General features: G+C 42.1%; 1 protein-coding gene across 2 annotated transcripts in view; it reads right to left on the bottom strand.

The window, feature by feature from the left end:
• LOC116401349 (kinesin-like protein KIF1C) overlaps window positions 1-1220 on the bottom strand; it is a 9477-nt gene extending 8257 nt beyond the window's left edge. The window contains exons 1-2 of one of the 2 annotated variants that reach the window (XM_031879701.1): window positions 900-1220; window positions 669-812 (exon numbers count right to left, since the gene is read on the bottom strand). The gene's annotated coding sequence lies outside the window, so the exon portion shown is untranslated. The other variant, XM_031879702.1, reaches the window with a different exon arrangement.
• Between the last annotated feature and the right edge of the window lie 4606 nt (window positions 1221-5826).

Here is a 5826-nt window from a genome sequence, read left to right as displayed (position 1 = left end):
ACTTTATGAAACGTTAATTAAAAGTGATGAATCATCATAAACTAAATGTCAGCTGTTGAATTTGAAACATTTCAAACTTTATTGTACATTTTGTTATTATTTATTTATGAATATCATAAATAAATAATAACAAAATGTACAATAGTAGTGTATTTTCAGGAGTTCTAAAGTGATCTGACTCTTATATTTTATTTGTATAATTTTTAATTCATATTCTGGTGTATTATGAAACAGTTTATTGTTGTAATAAAGTTTCGCATATTTCATGTTTGTCGATGAATTAAAACTCAAATAACTTCAATTAAAATGTATTAAAGTTATAATTAACAAGGAGTCATCAAACAATGATGAAACATTATGTTATGTTTAATTCTATTAAATTAATTTATATTAAAGTGTATTATGCTATACTAAATGATATTACTTTATATTATATTAAATCGTATTATTTTACTTTATACTATATTATTTTATATGACCTCATATTAGTTTTTATAGTCAATTGTATTTATGAACATTATATTAAATTATATTATAATAAATTATATTATTTTATATTATTGTATATTACTTTATGTTGTAGTAATCTATAGCAACTTATGTTACTTTATCCAATATTAAATGACGTCATTGTATATATAAACACGTTATTACCGGGGATGACTCACCTCTAACGGAGGAAAACGGGGAGTCTCGTGGAGGCCACGCGCTGATCGGTTCACACGGTCCTCATGTCTCCGGTCACCAATCAAAACAACCGACGAACGCACGAGACGGTCCTGGTCCTGGTCACGTGGTCACCTGGTCCTGGTCTGTCGGTACCGACACACACGAGACGGTGGGAGGAGTCAGAAAGTTTTTAACACATCGACCCGTTAACGGAAAGTTCAAACACTCACTAATAACGTCTCCTCCGGTGTGCCTGGAGGGGGGGAGGTCAACTTTACCCCCGGGGGATGACGTCACCGACCAGTAAACCCGACCGTTAACGAGCAGAAAGTCGGTGAGACGGAGAAGTTGAGGCCCGCTGCTGGGCGGCGAATCACGGGAGAAACTCTCGGTAATCCGGTGGTTCGTCCGGTCCAGTGGACGCTTCTGGTGGGGGGGGCGGGGGGCCGTCACCGGTTAACGGTTCACCGGGTGTGAACGTAAAGTTTTAACGGAAAAATTTAGTTTTAAGAAAGGAAAAGAGAGGAGAGCGAGAGGGGGGGGGCACAGAGGCTGGCCGGTGGCCTGGCCGCGCGGCGGGTGTGCGCGTGTGAACGTAAGCGCGTCCTCGCGACGGAGCAGTGCTTTGAGCCGAGTGGAGAGAGAGCCAATCAGCGGTGAGCTCTGGGGCTCCAGCCAGCTCCGCCCCGCCCCCTGATCCTCCTCCGAAGGACTCAGAGACGGAAGTCTCACTCTGACTGTTATTTACTAACTTTACTACACGACAAAGTACTACTACCACACTGTACAAGTACTCTGTTACAGTAAAAGTACTACTACCACACTGTACAAGTACTCTGTTACAGTAAAAGTACTGCTACCACACTGTACAAGTACTCTGTTACAGTAAAAGTACTGCTACCACACTGTACTTCTGCTCTGGTTGATGCTCTAGATGCTTGTTTAAAGGAGATGCACTCATGACTTCTGGTGACTAGTAGTTCTCTTGAATATGTTGAATACACTTACTGTAAGTGGCTTTGGATAAAAGCGTAATGTAATGTTATGTATAAATACTCTGTTACAGTAAAAGTACAAATACTAACGGTTTCAGCCGTACTTGTATAAACTGTTGGGGAGTTTATTTATAAATAATCATAATATTCATATGATTTGTGTGTAAATATATTAATCTGTCAGATAAACGTAGTTAAATAAGAGTATATGGTGTCTTGAGAATAACAGTACAAATATCTCAACCTTGAGTAAATGTACTCAGTTATATTGTAGAACTACTATAAGTACTATTACCAATGAGTGGCTCGATGTGTATCATAAATAAATAGTTATCGAGCCTCAGAAACGTGTTTTCTTATTCTGACGGAGAGGATCATCTTCTCAAACACAGACGATCTTTGTCTCCTCCCCTTTGACTGAGCATTGGAACCGGAGACACGCGCACACAGGATGTTAGACCAGAAGCCTGAACACACAGACAGCTGTGACGTCAAACACACCCTAACGTCTACGGAGCTCGTTACGTCATGAACTACACGTTCTTTGGACGTCTCTAACTCAGTCAAACCTTAACACACACACACACACACACACACACATACACACACACATTTCTACATTCAGCCAGAGTCACACTCTCCGGTGATGTCATCATCGTGACGTCCATGCAGAAGAAAAGTCCTTAAATTCATTTAGAAATGATGGAAGAGAAGAGTCCGCAGAAGCTGCCTGAGGACTGAGCTGCAGTGTCCCAGTGGTCACGTGACCCCGGTGTGTCCAATCACCAGTTCATTAGAGAGAGGAGCGCCTCACACACAGTCCGGCTGTTTTTAATTTAATACAAACTCATATGCAGTTATATTAATGTGCCATATCTATATCAATGATCTGTAGAACAAAACAACAGAACAAACTACAGTTTAATCAATTATTAAAGATTGCAGAGAAAGTTGTCATTGAACAAATCACAACTCTTCTTGATACAAGCACCTGAGACGACATCGTATGCAGTTTGGCTTTAGAACAACCTGCTGCCTGCTCTTCATAGAGCAAATCACATCGATGCTCGATGAAGGAGGAGGAGTTGATGCTGTCAATCACGATGTGTTCATATCGAAGCTCTCTGCGTTCATCTCTTCACCCAGAGCTTTGGCTCAGATGTCTTCTTATTTATCAAATAGGAAGCAAAGTGTTCAAATGTGTGACTCACTGTCCAGCAACCTGGAATGCACAACGGGTGTTCCACCAGGGTCCGTGTTAGCTCCCCTATTGTTTAGTCTATATATTAATGATCTCCCTCAACAGTGTCACGATGTAGAACTGCACATGTATGCAGACGACACTGTTGTATATACACATGCAAAAACAGCTGAGTCAGCAGCTGCCAAGCTAACAATTGGCTGGAAGGGATGACACACTGGCTCCATCAGTCAACCTCCTGATGCTGACTCATCACCGGAGAAAGGCTAGAAACACTCACCGAGTTTAAATATCTTGGTGTGATACGAGATCAAGATCTTAATGAACCACTCTATCTCTGGACTGAAGACGATGCTGGAGACACTGAGCACCGCAGAACCGAAGCGGAGGACCGCATTAGCACAGCAGAGGACCAGCTGGTGGTCCTCGATTCTCGCGTCCAAAAACTAAGTAAAGAAAATGACTTTTTACTGGAGAAGGTCGACCAGCTGGAAAACTACAGCCGACGCAACAATATATGTGGTGTTAACCTGAAGGAGAAGTGCGAGGGAAACAACCCTGTGAACCTGTTTACCGAGTGGATCCCAGACACTCAGACAGAGCATTGCACTTAGCCGCTGATCATAGAGCGACCTCTTACACACCGTCCACCTGCAGACCAGAGACCGAGACATGTATTGATACGCCTGCTGAAATACCAAGACCGGGACAGGATCCTGCGCATCGCCACACAGAGGTCCAAAGAGAACAACGGCCCGTCATGTACGAAGATGAGCCGGTGCTGTTGGTTCCTGACCTGAGCGCCAGCTTGATGAAACGCAGAAAGGAGTTCGACCAAGTTAAGAGGGAGCTTCGATCCAAGGACATCCCGTGTGCCCTGCTTCATCCTGTAACACTGAGGATCACGAAGAAAATCCTTCAAAACACCAAAAGAAGCGGAGGCATTCCTGCGCGACTCCCCGGGACAAACATACCGGACCAGGCGGACAGAACCACCAGGTGGATGAAACCCAGACTCTCTCAGGAGCTGCCTGTCTTTAGCACATCAGTCTTTATGCTACAGGTGTTGAGATAAAGTAAGTGATGGCAGCAATTCAAGTTTAAGTTGACTTCTGAGGTTGGTTTCATGTTAATCCTGTTTGCGTTCTAATCATTTCAGAAAAGTGTGTTTTCAGCGTTTGTTATAATTTCTTGTTACACTTAACATTAGATATCCACATATTGTAAAACTCTTTCTCAGACAGAGCCTTGGGCTGGTTTTCAAACTCTTCCTGAGTCATTCTCCACCGCCATAATCACTGATCCACAAAGACAATAGAGATCCATTAAACTGTTCCTCTTCTCGACCCATTTCCTTGTTGAATTCAGATTATGAATTGATTTCTAAAGCCCTGGCTAACAGGCTTGGCCAATATTTGCCAAAATGAATAAACCCAGACCAGAGCGGCTTTATTTTGAAACGCTCATCAGTCAATAACTTGTGCAGACTCTTTAATGTTATCCATCGAACAAAATCTAAAACTGAAGCTCGTGTAGCTGTAGCATTAGATGCTGAGAAGGCCTCTGATAGGCTAGAATGGCCGTATTTATTCAAAGTTTTGGACAAGTTTGGATTTGGCCATTTGTTTATCAATTGGGTGAAACCTTTACCATACCCAGAGCCACAATGACCACAAATGGACAGACTTGGACAGCATTTCCCTTGAGTAGATGGAGTCGACAGGGCTGCCCTCTGTCTCCAGGACTCGTTGTCCTGGAGACAGAGGGTCCAGGACTCGTTGTCCTGCTGTTGAACCACTTGCTGAAGCAATTAGACGGGATCCAGATATAAAGTGGTTCAGAGTGGACCAAATAAATCATACAATGAATCTCCTGGCAGATGATGTAATTTTGTATCTAACAGAGCCGGTTAACTCTCTCACTAAACTACAGACGCTACTGAACACCTATGGTGCTATTTCAGGATACAAGGTCAATCTGGAAAAAAGTGAAATTATTCCACTCACGAACTTCGACCTCACTGAATACCAACAAAGAACCCCATTTAAGTGGCTCCCGGATATTAAATATCTAGGAATAATTATAGATAATGATCTTAAACATTTGTACAAACTGAATTACCTACCATTGCTGAGTAAGATCGAGGACAACCTATGCAGATGGATGAATCTACCCATCACTCTAACTGGTGGAATAAACTGTGAGAATGAATATTCTCCCGAGGTTGCAGTATCTGTTCCAGTCCTTACCCATTGCATTACCTCTAACCTTCTTTAAAACACTCAACAAACACATTAGGCAGTTTCTATGGAACTGTAAAATACCAACGCTGTCAATGGAACAATGAACATGGGATTACAGTCTAGCAGGTTTTCGACTACCCAATGTGAAGAAATATTATTTAGCAGCCCAGACGTGATATCTTTAGTCATTGTTTGACGGTGATGCTGCCCCCTCTTGGATACGAATTGCACTTCACCCTCTCAAAGAAGAAACCTCCAGTTATTGTATTTATAAATGGAACTCCAGAACCATATCCAAGACAGACAATCCTATTCTGAAACATTTTATTAAAATATGGTATGAAGTTCACAAAACTCTTGGACTAAATATGAGACTATCACCAAAACTCCTCTTAGACAAAATGAACTTGTGCCCATGACTCTGAGTAACAAGATTCAGGAGACTTGGCATGACAGAAGAATCCAGCATCTGAAGACTGCTTTGATAAAGGATCCTCATGCCTTTTGAAGAACTGAAGAGGAAGTATGATTTGTCCAGTAGAACTTCCTTTTGTTACCTCCAGTTAAGATCCTTTCTGAGATCCAACCTGGGCCCTGGAACGACTCTACCTGTGTTAACTCATGTGGAGAAATTGCTTCACCAGGGAAATGTGTACAAATGTATTTGTAGAATGTACTCCATGTTGCTGAATGAGGGCCCAAAACCAGGACTACACAG

This window comes from Anarrhichthys ocellatus, unplaced genomic scaffold (assembly GCF_004355925.1).
Source record: "Anarrhichthys ocellatus isolate YVR2014 unplaced genomic scaffold, GSC_Weel_1.0 scaffold365, whole genome shotgun sequence".
NCBI lineage: Eukaryota > Metazoa > Chordata > Actinopteri > Perciformes > Anarhichadidae > Anarrhichthys > Anarrhichthys ocellatus.
Note: the sequence above shows the minus strand (reverse complement) of the source record. Positions and strands in the feature narration are given on the sequence as shown.